Source organism: Phyllobates terribilis, unplaced genomic scaffold (genome assembly GCF_046119375.1).
Source record: "Phyllobates terribilis strain yellow unplaced genomic scaffold, ASM4611937v1 Scaffold_1024__1_contigs__length_465996, whole genome shotgun sequence".
Classification (NCBI taxonomy): domain Eukaryota; kingdom Metazoa; phylum Chordata; class Amphibia; order Anura; family Dendrobatidae; genus Phyllobates; species Phyllobates terribilis.
The window spans coordinates 428,930-450,511 of record NW_027363784.1 but is presented as its reverse complement, the minus strand read 5'-3'; the positions used below and the strand labels follow the sequence as shown (position 1 = coordinate 450,511).

Genomic DNA, 21,582 nt, shown 5'->3' with positions numbered 1-21,582 from the left:
AGACATATTAGGCAAGCATTTTGGAGCTTTCACCTAAATAACTACAGGTGGTGAGATAAGCTGCACAATATAATTGACCTTTCAGTATATTGTTGCACACACACCATCTATTTAGCAAATGCCCTTGTTATCAACAGCAGCCTTTTAAACTCACCTGAGCTAACAGGTATGTGCGCTGGTTACTCTGCTGCGCTTAAAATTTCTTTTTTGGTTTGCTTTTTTTTCAATGCCTTTTCTGAAACGTTGTCTCCTTCTGCTGGAACACTGACTTCTTTCATTTAATGCCTGCAGACTATAAAAGAGAACCCAACCCAAAAAGTTTGGTTGATTAGTCTGTGGCATTCTGTTAAACTGTTGCTTATGGCGGTCTCTGTGAGCTTCTCAGCGACATTCAGCCAGCCAGGTATCCTGCCTGCAGTAGATGGAATGTGGCAATGGAACGCTGGCTGCGCGTGTCATAATAGGCTCTGAGCCTTTATATACCTGTGCACAGCAGCAGCCACCTTCAGTCTGCTGCTGGACAGCCAGCAGCAGCAGCAGCAGGAGAGGTATGTAATCAGGAGCCCTCCTGCTAAGGGTAGACAGCTGCTCGTTCCACCCCACCCCCCGCCTTAATTGGTTCTCCTCCCTTCCAACGGTGTTGAGGCGGGTGGGAACAGCAGGGGGTGAAGGTGCTGTGTTTAAAGAGGTGGAGTTATGCAGATCTAAAACGCGTGGATTGCAGCAGCAGCAAGCCGAAAAGTGCAGGCATGTAAGGGATCTAGAGGTTGACAACATGTCTTCTTAACGGGAGTCCAGGAGCTCATCTCCACAAATGGACTTTTCAGGATCCTTGGGTGGCTCCGTAGTTTGAAACCAATTCTGGTTATCGCTTCTCGGCCTTTTGGCTAAGATCAAGTGTAGTATCTGTTCTTATCAGTTTAATATCTGATACGTCCCCTATCTGGGGACCATATATTAAATGGATTTTTAGAACAGGGAGATGGAAAAAGAGCTTGCTCTGTCCACTCCACGCATTGACCTGGTATTGCAGTATCTCCAGGACCGGTGCACCCCTTCTTTAATGCAGTTTCTAAAATCAGAAAGAATTGAATTCAATGTTTTTTGTTCATTTTGCTTGTTTGTCGGATTTTGGGATGGACTCTTTGGCTTTGCTTTTCTTCTCCTCATTGGATTTTTCATGTTCAAAGTTGCAGAAGCCAGATTACAAGCTCATTTTGGTTCAACTTCAGCAACTGTGCATTGCATTGCCATGTAATGTGATGCAATGCTATCTTTCTAGCTCTCCCTTTTTACTTCCTTTTGGATAAACAGACATATTAGGCAAGCATTTTGGAGCTTTCACCTAAATAACTACAGGTGGTGAGATAAGCTGCACAATATAATTGACCTTTCAGTATATTGTTGCACACACACCATCTATTTAGCAAATGCCCTTGTTATCAACAGCAGCCTTTTAAACTCACCTGAGCTAACAGGTATGTGCGCTGGTTACTCTGCTGCGCTTAAAATTTCTTTTTTGGTTTGCTACAATGCCTTTTCTGAAACGTTGTCTCCTTCTGCTGGAACACTGACTTCTTTCATTTAATGCCTGCAGACTATAAAAGAGAACCCAACCCAAAAAGTTTGGTTGATTAGTCTGTGGCATTCTGTTAAACTGTTGCTTATGGCGGTCTCTGTGAGCTTCTCAGCGACATTCAGCCAGCCAGGTATCCTGCCTGCAGTAGATGGAATGTGGCAATGGAACGCTGGCTGCGCGTGTCATAATAGGCTCTGAGCCTTTATATACCTGTGCACAGCAGCAGCCACCTTCAGTCTGCTGCTGGACAGCCAGCAGCAGCAGCAGCAGGAGAGGTATGTAATCAGGAGCCCTCCTGCTAAGGGTAGACAGCTGCTCGTTCCACCCCACCCCCCGCCTTAATTGGTTCTCCTCCCTTCCAACGGTGTTGAGGCGGGTGGGAACAGCAGGGGGTGAAGGTGCTGTGTTTAAAGAGGTGGAGTTATGCAGATCTAAAACGCGTGGATTGCAGCAGCAGCAAGCCGAAAAGTGCAGGCATGTAAGGGATCTAGAGGTTGACAACATGTCTTCTTAACGGGAGTCCAGGAGCTCATCTCCACAAATGGACTTTTCAGGATCCTTGGGTGGCTCCGTAGTTTGAAACCAATTCTGGTTATCGCTTCTCGGCCTTTTGGCTAAGATCAAGTGTAGTATCTGTTCTTATCAGTTTAATATCTGATACGTCCCCTATCTGGGGACCATATATTAAATGGATTTTTAGAACAGGGAGATGGAAAAAGAGCTTGCTCTGTCCACTCCACGCATTGACCTGGTATTGCAGTATCTCCAGGACCGGTGCACCCCTTCTTTAATGCAGTTTCTAAAATCAGAAAGAATTGAATTCAATGTTTTTTGTTCATTTCGCTTGTTTGTCGGATTTTGGGATGGACTCTTTGGCTTTGCTTTTCTTCTCCTCATTGGATTTTTCATGTTCAAAGTTGCAGAAGCCAGATTACAAGCTCATTTTGGTTCAACTTCAGCAACTGTGCATTGCATTGCCATGTAATGTGATGCAATGCTATCTTTCTAGCTCTCCCTTTTTACTTCCTTTTGGATAAACAGACATATTAGGCAAGCATTTTGGAGCTTTCACCTAAATAACTACAGGTGGTGAGATAAGCTGCACAATATAATTGACCTTTCAGTATATTGTTGCACACACACCATCTATTTAGCAAATGCCCTTGTTATCAACAGCAGCCTTTTAAACTCACCTGAGCTAACAGGTATGTGCGCTGGTTACTCTGCTGCGCTTAAAATTTCTTTTTTGGTTTGCTACAATGCCTTTTCTGAAACGTTGTCTCCTTCTGCTGGAACACTGACTTCTTTCATTTAATGCCTGCAGTCTATAAAAGAGAACCCAACCCAAAAAGTTTGGTTGATTAGTCTGTGGCATTCTGTTAAACTGTTGCTTATGGCGGTCTCTGTGAGCTTCTCAGCGACATTCAGCCAGCCAGGTATCCTGCCTGCAGTAGATGGAATGTGGCAATGGAACGCTGGCTGCGCGTGTCATAATAGGCTCTGAGCCTTTATATACCTGTGCACAGCAGCAGCCACCTTCAGTCTGCTGCTGGACAGCCAGCAGCAGCAGCAGCAGGAGAGGTATGTAATCAGGAGCCCTCCTGCTAAGGGTAGACAGCTGCTCGTTCCACCCCACCCCCCGCCTTAATTGGTTCTCCTCCCTTCCAACGGTGTTGAGGCGGGTGGGAACAGCAGGGGGTGAAGGTGCTGTGTTTAAAGAGGTGGAGTTATGCAGATCTAAAACGCGTGGATTGCAGCAGCAGCAAGCCGAAAAGTGCAGGCATGTAAGGGATCTAGAGGTTGACAACATGTCTTCTTAACGGGAGTCCAGGAGCTCATCTCCACAAATGGACTTTTCAGGATCCTTGGGTGGCTCCGTAGTTTGAAACCAATTCTGGTTATCGCTTCTCGGCCTTTTGGCTAAGATCAAGTGTAGTATCTGTTCTTATCAGTTTAATATCTGATACGTCCCCTATCTGGGGACCATATATTAAATGGATTTTTAGAACAGGGAGATGGAAAAAGAGCTTGCTCTGTCCACTCCACGCATTGACCTGGTATTGCAGTATCTCCAGGACCGGAGCACCCCTTCTTTAATGCAGTTTCTAAAATCAGAAAGAATTGAATTCAATGTTTTTTGTTCATTTTGCTTGTTTGTCGGATTTTGGGATGGACTCTTTGGCTTTGCTTTTCTTCTCCTCATTGGATTTTTCATGTTCAAAGTTGCAGAAGCCAGATTACAAGCTCATTTTGGTTCAACTTCAGCAACTGTGCATTGCATTGCCATGTAATGTGATGCAATGCTATCTTTCTAGCTCTCCCTTTTTACTTCCTTTTGGATAAACAGACATATTAGGCAAGCATTTTGGAGCTTTCACCTAAATAACTACAGGTGGTGAGATAAGCTGCACAATATAATTGACCTTTCAGTATATTGTTGCACACACACCATCTATTTAGCAAATGCCCTTGTTATCAACAGCAGCCTTTTAAACTCACCTGAGCTAACAGGTATGTGCGCTGGTTACTCTGCTGCGCTTAAAATTTCTTTTTTGGTTTGCTACAATGCCTTTTCTGAAACGTTGTCTCCTTCTGCTGGAACACTGACTTCTTTCATTTAATGCCTGCAGACTATAAAAGAGAACCCAACCCAAAAAGTTTGGTTGATTAGTCTGTGGCATTCTGTTAAACTGTTGCTTATGGCGGTCTCTGTGAGCTTCTCAGCGACATTCAGCCAGCCAGGTATCCTGCCTGCAGTAGATGGAATGTGGCAATGGAACGCTGGCTGCGCATGTCATAATAGGCTCTGAGCCTTTATATACCTGTGCACAGCAGCAGCCACCTTCAGTCTGCTGCTGGACAGCCAGCAGCAGCAGCAGCAGGAGAGGTATGTAATCAGGAGCCCTCCTGCTAAGGGTAGACAGCTGCTCGTTCCACCCCACCCCCCGCCTTAATTGGTTCTCCTCCCTTCCAACGGTGTTGAGGCGGGTGGGAACAGCAGGGGGTGAAGGTGCTGTGTTTAAAGAGGTGGAGTTATGCAGATCTAAAACGCGTGGATTGCAGCAGCAGCAAGCCGAAAAGTGCAGGCATGTAAGGGATCTAGAGGTTGACAACATGTCTTCTTAACGGGAGTCCAGGAGCTCATCTCCACAAATGGACTTTTCAGGATCCTTGGGTGGCTCCGTAGTTTGAAACCAATTCTGGTTATCGCTTCTCGGCCTTTTGGCTAAGATCAAGTGTAGTATCTGTTCTTATCAGTTTAATATCTGATACGTCCCCTATCTGGGGACCATATATTAAATGGATTTTTAGAACAGGGAGATGGAAAAAGAGCTTGCTCTGTCCACTCCACGCATTGACCTGGTATTGCAGTATCTCCAGGACCGGTGCACCCCTTCTTTAATGCAGTTTCTAAAATCAGAAAGAATTGAATTCAATGTTTTTTGTTCATTTCGCTTGTTTGTCGGATTTTGGGATGGACTCTTTGGCTTTGCTTTTCTTCTCCTCATTGGATTTTTCATGTTCAAAGTTGCAGAAGCCAGATTACAAGCTCATTTTGGTTCAACTTCAGCAACTGTGCATTGCATTGCCATGTAATGTGATGCAATGCTATCTTTCTAGCTCTCCCTTTTTACTTCCTTTTGGATAAACAGACATATTAGGCAAGCATTTTGGAGCTTTCACCTAAATAACTACAGGTGGTGAGATAAGCTGCACAATATAATTGACCTTTCAGTATATTGTTGCACACACACCATCTATTTAGCAAATGCCCTTGTTATCAACAGCAGCCTTTTAAACTCAACTGAGCTAACAGGTATGTGCGCTGGTTACTCTGCTGCGCTTAAAATTTCTTTTTTGGTTTGCTACAATGCCTTTTCTGAAACGTTGTCTCCTTCTGCTGGAACACTGACTTCTTTCATTTAATGCCTGCAGACTATAAAAGAGAACCCAACCCAAAAAGTTTGGTTGATTAGTCTGTGGCATTCTGTTAAACTGTTGCTTATGGCGGTCTCTGTGAGCTTCTCAGCGACATTCAGCCAGCCAGGTATCCTGCCTGCAGTAGATGGAATGTGGCAATGGAACGCTGGCTGCGCGTGTCATAATAGGCTCTGAGCCTTTATATACCTGTGCACAGCAGCAGCCACCTTCAGTCTGCTGCTGGACAGCCAGCAGCAGCAGCAGCAGGAGAGGTATGTAATCAGGAGCCCTCCTGCTAAGGGTAGACAGCTGCTCGTTCCACCCCACCCCCCGCCTTAATTGGTTCTCCTCCCTTCCAACGGTGTTGAGGCGGGTGGGAACAGCAGGGGGTGAAGGTGCTGTGTTTAAAGAGGTGGAGTTATGCAGATCTAAAACGCGTGGATTGCAGCAGCAGCAAGCCGAAAAGTGCAGGCATGTAAGGGATCTAGAGGTTGACAACATGTCTTCTTAACGGGAGTCCAGGAGCTCATCTCCACAAATGGACTTTTCAGGATCCTTGGGTGGCTCCGTAGTTTGAAACCAATTCTGGTTATCGCTTCTCGGCCTTTTGGCTAAGATCAAGTGTAGTATCTGTTCTTATCAGTTTAATATCTGATACGTCCCCTATCTGGGGACCATATATTAAATGGATTTTTAGAACAGGGAGATGGAAAAAGAGCTTGCTCTGTCCACTCCACGCATTGACCTGGTATTGCAGTATCTCCAGGACCGGAGCACCCCTTCTTTAATGCAGTTTCTAAAATCAGAAAGAATTGAATTCAATGTTTTTTGTTCATTTTGCTTGTTTGTCGGATTTTGGGATGGACTCTTTGGCTTTGCTTTTCTTCTCCTCATTGGATTTTTCATGTTCAAAGTTGCAGAAGCCAGATTACAAGCTCATTTTGGTTCAACTTCAGCAACTGTGCATTGCATTGCCATGTAATGTGATGCAATGCTATCTTTCTAGCTCTCCCTTTTTACTTCCTTTTGGATAAACAGACATATTAGGCAAGCATTTTGGAGCTTTCACCTAAATAACTACAGGTGGTGAGATAAGCTGCACAATATAATTGACCTTTCAGTATATTGTTGCACACACACCATCTATTTAGCAAATGCCCTTGTTATCAACAGCAGCCTTTTAAACTCACCTGAGCTAACAGGTATGTGCGCTGGTTACTCTGCTGCGCTTAAAATTTCTTTTTTGGTTTGCTACAATGCCTTTTCTGAAACGTTGTCTCCTTCTGCTGGAACACTGACTTCTTTCATTTAATGCCTGCAGACTATAAAAGAGAACCCAACCCAAAAAGTTTGGTTGATTAGTCTGTGGCATTCTGTTAAACTGTTGCTTATGGCGGTCTCTGTGAGCTTCTCAGCGACATTCAGCCAGCCAGGTATCCTGCCTGCAGTAGATGGAATGTGGCAATGGAACGCTGGCTGCGCGTGTCATAATAGGCTCTGAGCCTTTATATACCTGTGCACAGCAGCAGCCACCTTCAGTCTGCTGCTGGACAGCCAGCAGCAGCAGCAGCAGGAGAGGTATGTAATCAGGAGCCCTCCTGCTAAGGGTAGACAGCTGCTCGTTCCACCCCACCCCCCGCCTTAATTGGTTCTCCTCCCTTCCAACGGTGTTGAGGCGGGTGGGAACAGCAGGGGGTGAAGGTGCTGTGTTTAAAGAGGTGGAGTTATGCAGATCTAAAACGCGTGGATTGCAGCAGCAGCAAGCCGAAAAGTGCAGGCATGTAAGGGATCTAGAGGTTGACAACATGTCTTCTTAACGGGAGTCCAGGAGCTCATCTCCACAAATGGACTTTTCAGGATCCTTGGGTGGCTCCGTAGTTTGAAACCAATTCTGGTTATCGCTTCTCGGCCTTTTGGCTAAGATCAAGTGTAGTATCTGTTCTTATCAGTTTAATATCTGATACGTCCCCTATCTGGGGACCATATATTAAATGGATTTTTAGAACAGGGAGATGGAAAAAGAGCTTGCTCTGTCCACTCCACGCATTGACCTGGTATTGCAGTATCTCCAGGACCGGTGCACCCCTTCTTTAATGCAGTTTCTAAAATCAGAAAGAATTGAATTCAATGTTTTTTGTTCATTTTGCTTGTTTGTCGGATTTTGGGATGGACTCTTTGGCTTTGCTTTTCTTCTCCTCATTGGATTTTTCATGTTCAAAGTTGCAGAAGCCAGATTACAAGCTCATTTTGGTTCAACTTCAGCAACTGTGCATTGCATTGCCATGTAATGTGATGCAATGCTATCTTTCTAGCTCTCCCTTTTTACTTCCTTTTGGATAAACAGACATATTAGGCAAGCATTTTGGAGTTTTCACCTAAATAACTACAGGTGGTGAGATAAGCTGCACAATATAATTGACCTTTCAGTATATTGTTGCACACACACCATCTATTTAGCAAATGCCCTTGTTATTAACAGCAGCCTTTTAAACTCACCTGAGCTAACAGGTATGTGCGCTGGTTACTCTGCTGCGCTTAAAATTTCTTTTTTGGTTTGCTACAATGCCTTTTCTGAAACGTTGTCTCCTTCTGCTGGAACACTGACTTCTTTCATTTAATGCCTGCAGACTATAAAAGAGAACCCAACCCAAAAAGTTTGGTTGATTAGTCTGTGGCATTCTGTTAAACTGTTGCTTATGGCGGTCTCTGTGAGCTTCTCAGCGACATTCAGCCAGCCAGGTATCCTGCCTGCAGTAGATGGAATTTGGCAATGGAACGCTGGCTGCGCGTGTCATAATAGGTTCTGAGCCTTTATATACCTGTGCACAGCAGCAGCCACCTTCAGTCTGCTGCTGGACAGCCAGCAGCAGCAGCAGCAGGAGAGGTATGTAATCAGGAGCCCTCCTGCTAAGGGTAGACAGCTGCTCGTTCCACCCCACCCCCCGCCTTAATTGGTTCTCCTCCCTTCCAACGGTGTTGAGGCGGGTGGGAACAGCAGGGGGTGAAGGTGCTGTGTTTAAAGAGGTGGAGTTTTGCAGATCTAAAACGCGTGGATTGCAGCAGCAGCAAGCCGAAAAGTGCAGGCATGTAAGGGATCTAGAGGTTGACAACATGTCTTCTTAACGGGAGTCCAGGAGCTCATCTCCACAAATGGACTTTTCAGGATCCTTGGGTGGCTCCGTAGTTTGAAACCAATTCTGGTTATCGCTTCTCGGCCTTTTGGCTAAGATCAAGTGTAGTATCTGTTCTTATCAGTTTAATATCTGATACGTCCCCTATCTGGGGACCATATATTAAATGGATTTTTAGAACAGGGAGATGGAAAAAGAGCTTGCTCTGTCCACTCCACGCATTGACCTGGTATTGCAGTATCTCCATGACCGGTGCACCCCTTCTTTAATGCAGTTTCTAAAATCAGAAAGAATTGAATTCAATGTTTTTTGTTCATTTTGCTTGTTTGTCGGATTTTGGGATGGACTCTTTGGCTTTGCTTTTCTTCTCCTCATTGGATTTTTCATGTTCAAAGTTGCAGAAGCCAGATTACAAGCTCATTTTGGTTCAACTTCAGCAACTGTGCATTGCATTGCCATGTAATGTGATGCAATGCTATCTTTCTAGCTCTCCCTTTTTACTTCCTTTTGGATAAACAGACATATTAGGCAAGCATTTTGGAGCTTTCACCTAAATAACTACAGGTGGTGAGATAAGCTGCACAATATAATTGACCTTTCAGTATATTGTTGCACACACACCATCTATTTAGCAAATGCCCTTGTTATCAACAGCAGCCTTTTAAACTCACCTGAGCTAACAGGTATGTGCGCTGGTTACTCTGCTGCGCTTAAAATTTCTTTTTTGGTTTGCTACAATGCCTTTTCTGAAACGTTGTCTCCTTCTGCTGGAACACTGACTTCTTTCATTTAATGCCTGCAGACTATAAAAGAGAACCCAACCCAAAAAGTTTGGTTGATTAGTCTGTGGCATTCTGTTAAACTGTTGCTTATGGCGGTCTCTGTGAGCTTCTCAGCGACATTCAGCCAGCCAGGTATCCTGCCTGCAGTAGATGGAATGTGGCAATGGAACGCTGGCTGCGCGTGTCATAATAGGCTCTGAGCCTTTATATACCTGTGCACAGCAGCAGCCACCTTCAGTCTGCTGCTGGACAGCCAGCAGCAGCAGCAGCAGGAGAGGTATGTAATTGACGCGCCCCTGGGCCTGTGTCGCGCTGCGGTACGCACGCGGGAGCTTACCCGGAGCCGGATCCGTGGAGGGTTGTAGTCTCGTGGCGGTGACCCGGTCCGTGCCCAGGGAGTCAAACTGGACGGCAGTCTACTAGTAGTAAATAGTTGATGACTACGCCACCCGTTGAGTGCAGCCAGGGAGCTGCTGCTGCGGGGCAGACCGCTGAGGCCGATGGTAGGATTATGCAGCGTGATAGTATAACCCCCAACGGGAGGGGTATGGTCTCAGGGCAGCCGACGTGGATGATGGGGGTAGCAGGAACCACTCAGAGACGGTACGGTGTAGTTCAGGGTCTTTACTGGTAACAACGATAGACCCTCCCGGAGTACTTGCTAGCGAACGGGGCCTGGTCAGTCCTTGAGCAGATGGGATCTCCCCTGGCCAGGCGTAGTTGTAGGCCTCCCAAACTGACTGTACTCTTCTGGCTACCTTGCTAGAAGCTGATGTAAGTAGCCCACGTCCCTGAGTGTACCGTGTGGTGCTCACCCGTATGGCCGGTGACTCGGGGCCTTCTAATGGCTTCCGCTCCACGATGGCGGTGCTGGTCCCACGCGTGTGACCGTGCCTTCGGGCTTCTGGGCCAGAGGACCTGAAATCCCCTGCCTGACGGATTCTGCTGCTGGGTAAGAGTTAGCCCCCACAGCCTCGGACTCCGGGTCCGGAAAGAAGTCTTCTTAGTCAGGGCGAGCTCTGCAGCTGCCAGCCCCTGACTCCTTGTAACTCTGCTGTTTCCTATGCTGCTTCTTGTCTCTACTCCACTTGTCTCCAGGCTCAGGCCCCTGGACAGGGCCTGCCTGTGGAGCAGAGCCCATAGAGCAGCTCTGCTCCCTGTCTTCTCCTCTCAGAACTCCCTACTCTGCCTCAGCCCCAGGTTTATATAGGGGAAGTCCTTCCCCTCCCAAGACTGGGCAGGAGGTGTGGCATGCACAGGATCCCTGACCAAAGGACCTCCCACCTGCTCTCAGACGTAATATCTCTATCACTGTGGCAACCAGACCCCTGGGGTGTCACATTCCCCCCTAGTGAAATTTAGTAGTCCGGGACTAAACATATTTTTGTAACATAACAAAGTATAAACAATAACATTACAATAAGGAAACGCATAAAGCTGGTCACGGCGTGTCCGTAACCGGGTGCAGTCTTTGAAGAAAGCAAGGTGTCCATTTCACCAAAACAGGGAGACGTAACCAGGTAGGGGTCTGTCCTACCCCGAGTCCTTAACAGTCTTTTAGTCCATCCTGGGTTACGCTCCACTAACTGTACAAAGGATTCCCGGTAAATCCACCAAGGACTCCTATAAATAACTGGAAACACATAATATTTACAAGATATGGCCGCTCTCAGTCCTCGGCCAGTGGGGATAAGGATTGGCTGCTCACAGTCCTCAGCCTGTGGGGAGATGGGATGGCTGCTCACAGTCCTCAGCCTGGTTAAGGATAGGGGACACACGGGAACAGTTCACACTTGTACCAACGGGGACCATATTTTAATTAGCAACACAAGTACCCCTACGGGTAACTATGTACAGTTCCACTTTACCGTACTTCAGTAACGGCATCCTCCTGCTCCTTCTTGTGTGTAGGCTTCAGACCCGTCCGGGTCCTCTTGGCTTTCCTCGTATTGGTAGTACTGCAGCTCCTCCTTGGTTAACGTGGAGGGCGTACAGTCCTTTTGCACCTGGGGAGTTCAGGCCTTGCGACCAGGCGTGGAGAGGGTCGCCGTTGATGACGCCCGGGGTCAGAGGGTGCAACTTTGGGCCTGGGTGCGGGCTGGTGGTGGTAGTGCCCAGGGCTGGAGGGCTTGGCCGCAGGGCTTGTTGCGGGGGCTGGAGCAGGTCGGTGTCTGCAGCGCCCGAAATCGGCGGCTCCACCAGGGGGCCCGGGAGCAGGCTGACGCTGGCAGCGTCCGGGACAGGGAGACTCCTCTTACCTGCTCCCGCGACCGCTCCTGCGTCACGCGTCTTCTCCCGGCGCTGGTCGGGGCCGGCGACGACTGGGGCACTGCCGATGCTGGGCAGCTTAGTCTGCTGCCGGTCCGCCATCTTGCTGTCCGTTCCTGGTGTCCTCCTCCCCCCTAGTGGACCGTGGCCTACCTTCCGGAGATCCTCTTCCGTAGGCCGCGGCTCCGCAGTCAATCGTCGGGGTAGAGGAACTGGCGTCGCGCTCCTGTGACGTCGGCGTCTGCTGGGCTCCTTCCAGGACCTTACGCAACGTCCGGACGTGAGGCGGGGCTTCAGTTCTCGCGCGCTTTCGGAGTCCACGCCCCTCTTCTTCCCGCGCGGCGTCCTCAAGATGGCGTCCAATGGCGGGAAAACTCCACGGATGGCGGGAAGAAGGTCGAAGATGGCGCCGGATGGCGGGAAAACTTCGCGGATGGCGGGAAGAAGGTAGAAGATGGCGCCGGATGGCGGGAAACCTCCACGAATAGCGGGAATCTTCACCACTGGTAAGTTTGAACAGTCTTTGCTTTTCAGGCACGCAGTACCCGGTGGTTGCGGGCACGAGATCCTGCCGACTACGCCAAAGTTGACGCGCCCCTGGGCCTGTGTCGCGCTGCGGTGCGCACGCGGGAGCTTACCCGGAGCCGGATCCGTGGAGGGTTGTAGTCTCGTGGCGGTGACCCGGTCCGTGCCCAGGGAGTCAAACTGGACGGCAGTCTACTAGTAGTAAATAGTTGATGACTACGCCACCCGTTGAGTGCAGCCAGGGAGCTGCTGCTGCGGGGCAGACCGCTGAGGCCGATGGTAGGATTATGCAGCGTGATAGTATAACCCCCAACGGGAGGGGTATGGTCTCAGGGCAGCCGACGTGGATGATGGGGGTAGCAGGAACCACTCAGAGACGGTACGGTGTAGTTCAGGGTCTTTACTGGTAACAACGATAGACCCTCCCGGAGTACTTGCTAGCGAACGGGGCCTGGTCAGTCCTTGAGCAGATGGGATCTCCCCTGGCCAGGCGTAGTTGTAGGCCTCCCAAACTGACTGTACTCTTCTGGCTACCTTGCTAGAAGCTGATGTAAGTAGCCCACGTCCCTGAGTGTACCGTGTGGTGCTCACCCGTATGGCCGGTGACTCGGGGCCTTCTAATGGCTTCCGCTCCACGATGGCGGTGCTGGTCCCACGCGTGTGACCGTGCCTTCGGGCTTCTGGGCCAGAGGACCTGAAATCCCCTGCCTGACGGATTCTGCTGCTGGGTAAGAGTTAGCCCCCACAGCCTCGGACTCCGGGTCCGGAAAGAAGTCTTCTTAGTCAGGGCGAGCTCTGCAGCTGCCAGCCCCTGACTCCTTGTAACTCTGCTGTTTCCTATGCTGCTTCTTGTCTCTACTCCACTTGTCTCCAGGCTCAGGCCCCTGGACAGGGCCTGCCTGTGGAGCAGAGCCCATAGAGCAGCTCTGCTCCCTGTCTTCTCCTCTCAGAACTCCCTACTCTGCCTCAGCCCCAGGTTTATATAGGGGAAGTCCTTCCCCTCCCAAGACTGGGCAGGAGGTGTGGCATGCACAGGATCCCTGACCAAAGGACCTCCCACCTGCTCTCAGACGTAATATCTCTATCACTGTGGCAACCAGACCCCTGGGGTGTCACATTCCCCCCTAGTGAAATTTAGTAGTCCGGGACTAAACATATTTTTGTAACATAACAAAGTATAAACAATAACATTACAATAAGGAAACGCATAAAGCTGGTCACGGCGTGTCCGTAACCGGGTGCAGTCTTTGAAGAAAGCAAGGTGTCCATTTCACCAAAACAGGGAGACGTAACCAGGTAGGGGTCTGTCCTACCCCGAGTCCTTAACAGTCTTTTAGTCCATCCTGGGTTACGCTCCACTAACTGTACAAAGGATTCCCGGTAAATCCACCAAGGACTCCTATAAATAACTGGAAACACATAATATTTACAAGATATGGCCGCTCTCAGTCCTCGGCCAGTGGGGATAAGGATTGGCTGCTCACAGTCCTCAGCCTGTGGGGAGATGGGATGGCTGCTCACAGTCCTCAGCCTGGTTAAGGATAGGGGACACACGGGAACAGTTCACACTTGTACCAACGGGGACCATATTTTAATTAGCAACACAAGTACCCCTACGGGTAACTATGTACAGTTCCACTTTACCGTACTTCAGTAACGGCATCCTCCTGCTCCTTCTTGTGTGTAGGCTTCAGACCCGTCCGGGTCCTCTTGGCTTTCCTCGTATTGGTAGTACTGCAGCTCCTCCTTGGTTAACGTGGAGGGCGTACAGTCCTTTTGCACCTGGGGAGTTCAGGCCTTGCGACCAGGCGTGGAGAGGGTCGCCGTTGATGACGCCCGGGGTCAGAGGGTGCAACTTTGGGCCTGGGTGCGGGCTGGTGGTGGTAGTGCCCAGGGCTGGAGGGCTTGGCCGCAGGGCTTGTTGCGGGGGCTGGAGCAGGTCGGTGTCTGCAGCGCCCGAAATCGGCGGCTCCACCAGGGGGCCCGGGAGCAGGCTGACGCTGGCAGCGTCCGGGACAGGGAGACTCCTCTTACCTGCTCCCGCGACCGCTCCTGCGTCACGCGTCTTCTCCCGGCGCTGGTCGGGGCCGGCGACGACTGGGGCACTGCCGATGCTGGGCAGCTTAGTCTGCTGCCGGTCCGCCATCTTGCTGTCCGTTCCTGGTGTCCTCCTCCCCCCTAGTGGACCGTGGCCTACCTTCCGGAGATCCTCTTCCGTAGGCCGCGGCTCCGCAGTCAATCGTCGGGGTAGAGGAACTGGCGTCGCGCTCCTGTGACGTCGGCGTCTGCTGGGCTCCTTCCAGGACCTTACGCAACGTCCGGACGTGAGGCGGGGCTTCAGTTCTCGCGCGCTTTCGGAGTCCACGCCCCTCTTCTTCCCGCGCGGCGTCCTCAAGATGGCGTCCAATGGCGGGAAAACTCCACGGATGGCGGGAAGAAGGTCGAAGATGGCGCCGGATGGCGGGAAAACTTCGCGGATGGCGGGAAGAAGGTAGAAGATGGCGCCGGATGGCGGGAAACCTCCACGAATAGCGGGAATCTTCACCACTGGTAAGTTTGAACAGTCTTTGCTTTTCAGGCACGCAGTACCCGGTGGTTGCGGGCACGAGATCCTGCCGACTACGCCAAAGTTGACGCGCCCCTGGGCCTGTGTCGCGCTGCGGTGCGCACGCGGGAGCTTACCCGGAGCCGGATCCGTGGAGGGTTGTAGTCTCGTGGCGGTGACCCGGTCCGTGCCCAGGGAGTCAAACTGGACGGCAGTCTACTAGTAGTAAATAGTTGATGACTACGCCACCCGTTGAGTGCAGCCAGGGAGCTGCTGCTGCGGGGCAGACCGCTGAGGCCGATGGTAGGATTATGCAGCGTGATAGTATAACCCCCAACGGGAGGGGTATGGTCTCAGGGCAGCCGACGTGGATGATGGGGGTAGCAGGAACCACTCAGAGACGGTACGGTGTAGTTCAGGGTCTTTACTGGTAACAACGATAGACCCTCCCGGAGTACTTGCTAGCGAACGGGGCCTGGTCAGTCCTTGAGCAGATGGGATCTCCCCTGGCCAGGCGTAGTTGTAGGCCTCCCAAACTGACTGTACTCTTCTGGCTACCTTGCTAGAAGCTGATGTAAGTAGCCCACGTCCCTGAGTGTACCGTGTGGTGCTCACCCGTATGGCCGGTGACTCGGGGCCTTCTAATGGCTTCCGCTCCACGATGGCGGTGCTGGTCCCACGCGTGTGACCGTGCCTTCGGGCTTCTGGGCCAGAGGACCTGAAATCCCCTGCCTGACGGATTCTGCTGCTGGGTAAGAGTTAGCCCCCACAGCCTCGGACTCCGGGTCCGGAAAGAAGTCTTCTTAGTCAGGGCGAGCTCTGCAGCTGCCAGCCCCTGACTCCTTGTAACTCTGCTGTTTCCTATGCTGCTTCTTGTCTCTACTCCACTTGTCTCCAGGCTCAGGCCCCTGGACAGGGCCTGCCTGTGGAGCAGAGCCCATAGAGCAGCTCTGCTCCCTGTCTTCTCCTCTCAGAACTCCCTACTCTGCCTCAGCCCCAGGATTATATAGGGGAAGTCCTTCCCCTCCCAAGACTGGGCAGGAGGTGTGGCATGCACAGGATCCCTGACCAAAGGACCTCCCACCTGCTCTCAGACGTAATATCTCTATCACTGTGGCAACCAGACCCCTGGGGTGTCACATAATCAGGAGCCCTCCTGCTAAGGGTAGACAGCTGCTCGTTCCACCCCACCCCCCGCCTTAATTGGTTCTCCTCCCTTCCAACGGTGTTGAGGCGGGTGGGAACAGCAGGGGGTGAAGGTGCTGTGTTTAAAGAGGTGGAGTTATGCAGATCTAAAACACGTGGATTGCAGCAGCAGCAAGCCGAAAAGTGCAGGCATGTAAGGGATCTAGAGGTTGACAACATGTCTTCTTAACGGGAGTCCAGGAGCTCATCTCCACAAATGGACTTTTCAGGATCCTTGGGTGGCTCCGTAGTTTGAAACCAATTCTGGTTATCGCTTCTCGGCCTTTTGGCTAAGATCAAGTGTAGTATCTGTTCTTATCAGTTTAATATCTGATACGTCCCCTATCTGGGGACCATATATTAAATGGATTTTTAGAACAGGGAGATGGAAAAAGAGCTTGCTCTGTCCACTCCACGCATTGACCTGGTATTGCAGTATCTCCAGGACCGGTGCACCCCTTCTTTAATGCAGTTTCTAAAATCAGAAAGAATTGAATTCAATGTTTTTTGTTCATTTTGCTTGTTTGTCGGATTTTGGGATGGACTCTTTGGCTTTGCTTTTCTTCTCCTCATTGGATTTTTCATGTTCAAAGTTGCAGAAGCCAGATTACAAGCTCATTTTGGTTCAACTTCAGCAACTGTGCATTGCATTGCCATGTAATGTGATGCAATGCTATCTTTCTAGCTCTCCCTTTTTACTTCCTTTTGGATAAACAGACATATTAGGCAAGCATTTTGGAGCTTTCACCTAAATAACTACAGGTGGTGAGATAAGCTGCACAATATAATTGACCTTTCAGTATATTGTTGCACACACACCATCTATTTAGCAAATGCCTTTGTTATCAACAGCAGCCTTTTAAACTCACCTGAGCTAACAGGTATGTGCGCTGGTTACTCTGTTGCGCTTAAAATTTCTTTTTTGGTTTGCTACAATGCCTTTTCTGAAACGTTGTCTCCTTCTGCTGGAACACTGACTTCTTTCATTTAATGCCTGCAGACTATAAAAGAGAACCCAACCCAAAAAGTTTGGTTGATTAGTCTGTGGCATTCTGTTAAACTGTTGCTTATGGCGGTCTCTGTGAGCTTCTCAGCGACATTCAGCCAGCCAGGTATCCTGCCTGCAGTAGATGGAATGTGGCAATGGAACGCTGGCTGCGCGTGTCATAATAGGCTCTGAGCCTTTATATACCTGTGCACAGCAGCAGCCACCTTCAGTCTGCTGCTGGACAGCCAGCAGCAGCAGCAGCAGGAGAGGTATGTAATCAGGAGCCCTCCTGCTAAGGGTAGACAGCTGCTCGTTCCACCCCACCCCCCGCCTTAATTGGTTCTCCTCCCTTCCAACGGTGTTGAGGTGGGTGGGAACAGCAGGGGGTGAAGGTGCTGTGTTTAAAGAGGTGGAGTTATGCAGATCTAAAACGCGTGGATTGCAGCAGCAGCAAGCCGAAAAGTGCAGGCATGTAAGGGATCTAGAGGTTGACAACATGTCTTCTTAACGGGAGTCCAGGAGCTCATCTCCACAAATGGACTTTTCAGGATCCTTGGGTGGCTCCGTAGTTTGAAACCAATTCTGGTTATCGCTTCTCGGCCTTTTGGCTCAGACCTAGTGTTTGGACAAGAGGTTCCTTGTGTACTAGCCCTCGGCCTTCCAGCATCGCCACTTCGGTGGCTTAAGCTGGATGCTGCTATAGGGGGAGAGTGAGGAGGAAACGAGAAGGCGATTCCTGAAGCGACCATGGGTGTCAAGCTTCGCTTTGCTGGGACCGGGGATCCCCGGGTCAAGAATGCTTTCCGTATCGAGGTCTCTGAGGAGAAGAAGGACCATTTCTCGTTGTCATACCTGGTCAACGCCATTTTCTATGAAATCCTGAAGATCCAGAAGTCGGAGATCATCTGTTTGCAGGAGTTCAGAAGGGAGCATAGGTACGTCTTGGTGCTTTCTTCTATGGCGGCTTGCCAAAACCTTTTCAAAACTCTTCAAGTCCTTTCAGAGCACCCTCAGCTGGATGGACTTATCTTCACTGTACTCTACTCTAAGGGGGATATCCCGGTGGTAGTATTCATGCACAACCCCTTTATCTCCCGGGATGATATCACTGCATTCCTGAGAAGACACTGCATTTTTGTGCAATTCTCCCATAAAATCTTAAATGGAGAAGGGCTGTGGACTGGGAAGTATAAATACTTTGTGAGGTTTGGGATAGACCCTCATGGTCCTGGAGGTATTCACTATCCTCCCCTGAACTTTACAATTGGAAGAGACTCTGGATATCTGTTTTTTCCCGAGGCGCCATTGTTCTGCAGGAGATGCAACATGTTCGGGCATATCCAGGATTTCTGCAAACAATTGCCAAACTGTAGAAAGTGCAACAAGTACGGTCATCTGGCGAAGGATTGTTCCAACCCGGTGGTATGTGATGCCTGCGGGGAGGAAGGACATGTGATTCGGGATTGTAAGGCTAAAGTCAAGCCTAGGTCCTTCTCCGAAGTGACCAAAGGTAAGCCTACTGTCCCTGCTGTTACCCCACAGGTGACTACTGCAGAGATCAATGAGGAGACGGAGCCCCCTGAGGTTGAAGATCTGGTGGGTGAGGCCCAGACCCTGTTGGACCCTCCAGCCCCTGCTGGGCCAAGTATGGAGATCTCCGAGTTGGATGTGGACCTCCCTCATCAGTCCGAAATATGTGGTGAGGGTGACATGGATGTGTCTCTTGCTCGAACCCCTGCATTGTCCTGGGGTGCTACAGACGAAGAGGTGGCCAGGGATGGTGGCCAAGGAGACTTTACTTCTGGGAGGTCTTTTGATGATGATGATACTCCTGAACTGGCCAATAAAAAACCCAGACGAGAGTACTCACCTGCCAGCGGAGGGTGCGACAGTCCTGCAAGTGACCGCATTTACCCGCAGGATGTCTTCTCCCCTGATGCTCCTTACCTTGGCATCCCTGAGAGCATCAACACCTTTGGGGTGCTTTCCCAGTCTGATGATAATGGATGAGTATGGTGTGATCAACATTGAGTCATGTATTTCTTTTCATTAATTAATGTCTTGCCAATCTGGTTGGGATGTAGTGTCCCTAAATGTAAGGCAGATCAGATCTAAAATCAGAAGAACAACTGTTCTGGACTACCTGAAACATTTAGGTGCTGATGTTTTTTGCCTTCAGGAGTGTGGGATTCAGGATGCTCCTTGTGACAAAGACTGGCCTTACGGACAGCATATCTGGTCAGGGTCTAATCATAATAAAAATGATGGGGTGGGGATATTAGTTGGGAATAAAGAAATCTCTATTGATAGTTATATTGTGGTGGAGGTGGGCCGATGTTTAATTGCATTTTTGAGTTATAGAGGGTGGCGGGTCAGAATTATTAATTTATATTGCCCTACAGGGAAGGAAGAGCGGCTTGCTCTTCTTGAAAAATTAAGTTTTTTTCTTCCAGGGAAATCTCCCACTATTTTTGTTGGGGACGTTAATTGTGTCACAGAAGGAAAGTGTGACATAACAGGAAAGAAATTGTCCCATTTAATTTGTGATTTTTCCTTTTTAGATGCAGCAGTTGTTGTTCTTGGCATGCCACCACCGCCGACATACCATGCTGACCGTGGTGAGATTCATTCCAGAATTGATTTAATGTTATTTTCTAAAAATATGGTATGTTTGGATTTTTCTCAACAAAAGGTACCTTTTTCGGACCATGAATGTTTGAGAGGCGTGTTTTGTGCGAATGGTGACCAAGTGTATGGCGGTGGGGTATGGAAGTTGAATGCAAGGCTGTTAGAGGATGATGAGGTGATGAATGAGTTTAATGTAAAGTATGAAAGATGGAGAATGCGTAAGAAGGATTTTGTGTGTGTTCTTGACTGGTGGGACTGGGTGAAAGTGCAATTTAAAACTTTCTTCAAAAAGTGGGGCTATAGAAAAGCTGCCAGATATAGGAATAGGTTTAATGACCTTAATAGACGGATTGACTGGTTGAGAAAGTGTGTTGCAAGTGGTTTGGAGATGTCTGATCAACTTACTGAGGCTAAGAATGAATTGAAGCGTGTGTTGGATGAGAAAGGAAAGGAAATTATATATCGTACTAAAATTGAGCACCTGGAGAAAAATGAGAAGTGTACGAGGTTCTTTTTTAAAAAAATGAATGGTAGGAAGACTGATATGAATGAAGTTGTGAATGAAAGTGGAACCAACTGTATGGGTGAGGATGTGCTGAAAGAAGTGAATAGGTTTTATAGCAAGTTGTATGATGAGAAATGGATTGACTCTGGGCTTGTGTCATATGTTCTGAATGGTGTGGAGAAAAAACTTGATTCTGAGGAGCGTGATCTGTTGTGTGAGGATGTAGTTCTGGATGAAGTGAAGAATGTGGTGTGGAGTGCTAAAAAGAGTAAGACTCCTGGGAAAGATGGTATACCTGTAGAGTTGTATGTGAAAGCATGGGAAGTTTTGGGAACAGATTTGACTGAGGTATGTAAGTATATGTGGGTGAATGGTAGGTTGTGTGAATCAATGAAAGAAGGAGTGGTTGTGCTTGTGTATAAAAAGGGTGAGAGGAAACGTTTGGAAAACTGGAGACCAATAACACTGCTGAATTCGGATTATAAGGTCTACAGTAAGTTACTGGCAAATCGTATGCGTGAAGTGATTGGTAGTGTTGTGGAGGAGGACCAAGTATGTGCAGTGCCTGGAAGAAGTATGAGTGATAACTTGTTATTGTTGAGAGATATGATTGGGGATTGCAAGGATAGAAAGCAGAAATGTATGACTTTAGCTATTGATTTTGAGAAGGCGTTTGACAGGGTTTCGCATGTGTTTTTGTTTAAAGTACTGGAAAGAATGGGGTTTCCTAGAGAATTTGTGAATTGTGTAAAATCATTGTATGATTGTGTGTCAAGTGAATTCTTGGTTAATGGGTGGCTGTGTGACAAAGTGAAGATTAGGTCAGGAGTAAGGCAGGGGTGTCCTATGTCCCCCGTCTTATTTGTATGTGTAATAGAACCATTGTTATGTTTGATTAGACGGGATAAAATGATGAGAGGTTTGTTGGTGCCTGGTAGTGGTGGTAAGCATGTGAAAGTGTTAGGTTATATGGATGATGTTGTGGTTGTGAGTGAAAGTATGGCTTCTTTGAGTAGAATTAAATTGCTTTTGGATTTTTTTGTTGGTGCGTCTGGTTTTAGGGTAAATTGGAATAAATGTAGTTTTAAATGTTTTGGAGATAGTAGTATTCGTATGGATGGTGTAAAGTGTGAAGAGGGTGCAATCAAGATTTTGGGCGTATTATTTAATGATGACTTAAAAGGGAATGAAAGTTGGGAAGAGTGTGGTATGCGGGTTGAACGTAAATTGAATTTCTGGCGAATGAGAGAATTGACTCTGCGTGGTAAGGTGTTAATTATCAAAGCAGTGATTCTCCCTATCCTGCTTTATGTGTCGACTGTTTTTCCTTCTCCTTACAGGAAAATTAAGAGAATAGAGAAGTTGGTATTCACATTCCTGTGGTGTAGTAAGATGGAGAAGTTGAAGCGGGAGAGCCTTTTTAAGGCTTGTCAGCATGGTGGGCTGGCCTTTCCCAATATTGAAGTTTTTTTAGGCCTTAATTATATTAAGACTGTGGTTATTTTGCTGGGTAAAGGCAATAAAG

General features: G+C 48.6%; 8 non-coding genes across 8 annotated transcripts; all 8 read left to right on the top strand.

Moving 5' to 3' along the window:
- The first annotated feature begins 867 nt into the window (after positions 1–867).
- On the top strand, positions 868–1,058 carry LOC141241822 (U2 spliceosomal RNA). Its single transcript, XR_012306516.1, has one exon. It is a non-coding gene; the product is annotated as a U2 spliceosomal RNA (small nuclear RNA).
- A 1,115-nt stretch (positions 1,059–2,173) lies between these two features.
- Positions 2,174–2,364, top strand: LOC141241820 (U2 spliceosomal RNA). Its single transcript, XR_012306514.1, has one exon. It is a non-coding gene; the product is annotated as a U2 spliceosomal RNA (small nuclear RNA).
- Positions 2,365–3,479: 1,115 nt separating this feature from the next.
- On the top strand, positions 3,480–3,670 carry LOC141241857 (U2 spliceosomal RNA). Its single transcript, XR_012306551.1, has one exon. It is a non-coding gene; the product is annotated as a U2 spliceosomal RNA (small nuclear RNA).
- Positions 3,671–4,785: 1,115 nt separating this feature from the next.
- On the top strand, positions 4,786–4,976 carry LOC141241819 (U2 spliceosomal RNA). The gene has a single exon (XR_012306513.1). It is a non-coding gene; the product is annotated as a U2 spliceosomal RNA (small nuclear RNA).
- A 1,115-nt stretch (positions 4,977–6,091) lies between these two features.
- On the top strand, positions 6,092–6,282 carry LOC141241856 (U2 spliceosomal RNA). Its single transcript, XR_012306550.1, has one exon. It is a non-coding gene; the product is annotated as a U2 spliceosomal RNA (small nuclear RNA).
- Positions 6,283–7,397: 1,115 nt separating this feature from the next.
- LOC141241818 (U2 spliceosomal RNA) lies at positions 7,398–7,588 on the top strand. The gene has a single exon (XR_012306512.1). It is a non-coding gene; the product is annotated as a U2 spliceosomal RNA (small nuclear RNA).
- Positions 7,589–8,703: 1,115 nt separating this feature from the next.
- Positions 8,704–8,894, top strand: LOC141241850 (U2 spliceosomal RNA). Its single transcript, XR_012306544.1, has one exon. It is a non-coding gene; the product is annotated as a U2 spliceosomal RNA (small nuclear RNA).
- Positions 8,895–16,206: 7,312 nt separating this feature from the next.
- Positions 16,207–16,397, top strand: LOC141241817 (U2 spliceosomal RNA). The gene has a single exon (XR_012306511.1). It is a non-coding gene; the product is annotated as a U2 spliceosomal RNA (small nuclear RNA).
- The last annotated feature ends 5,185 nt before the right edge of the window (positions 16,398–21,582 follow it).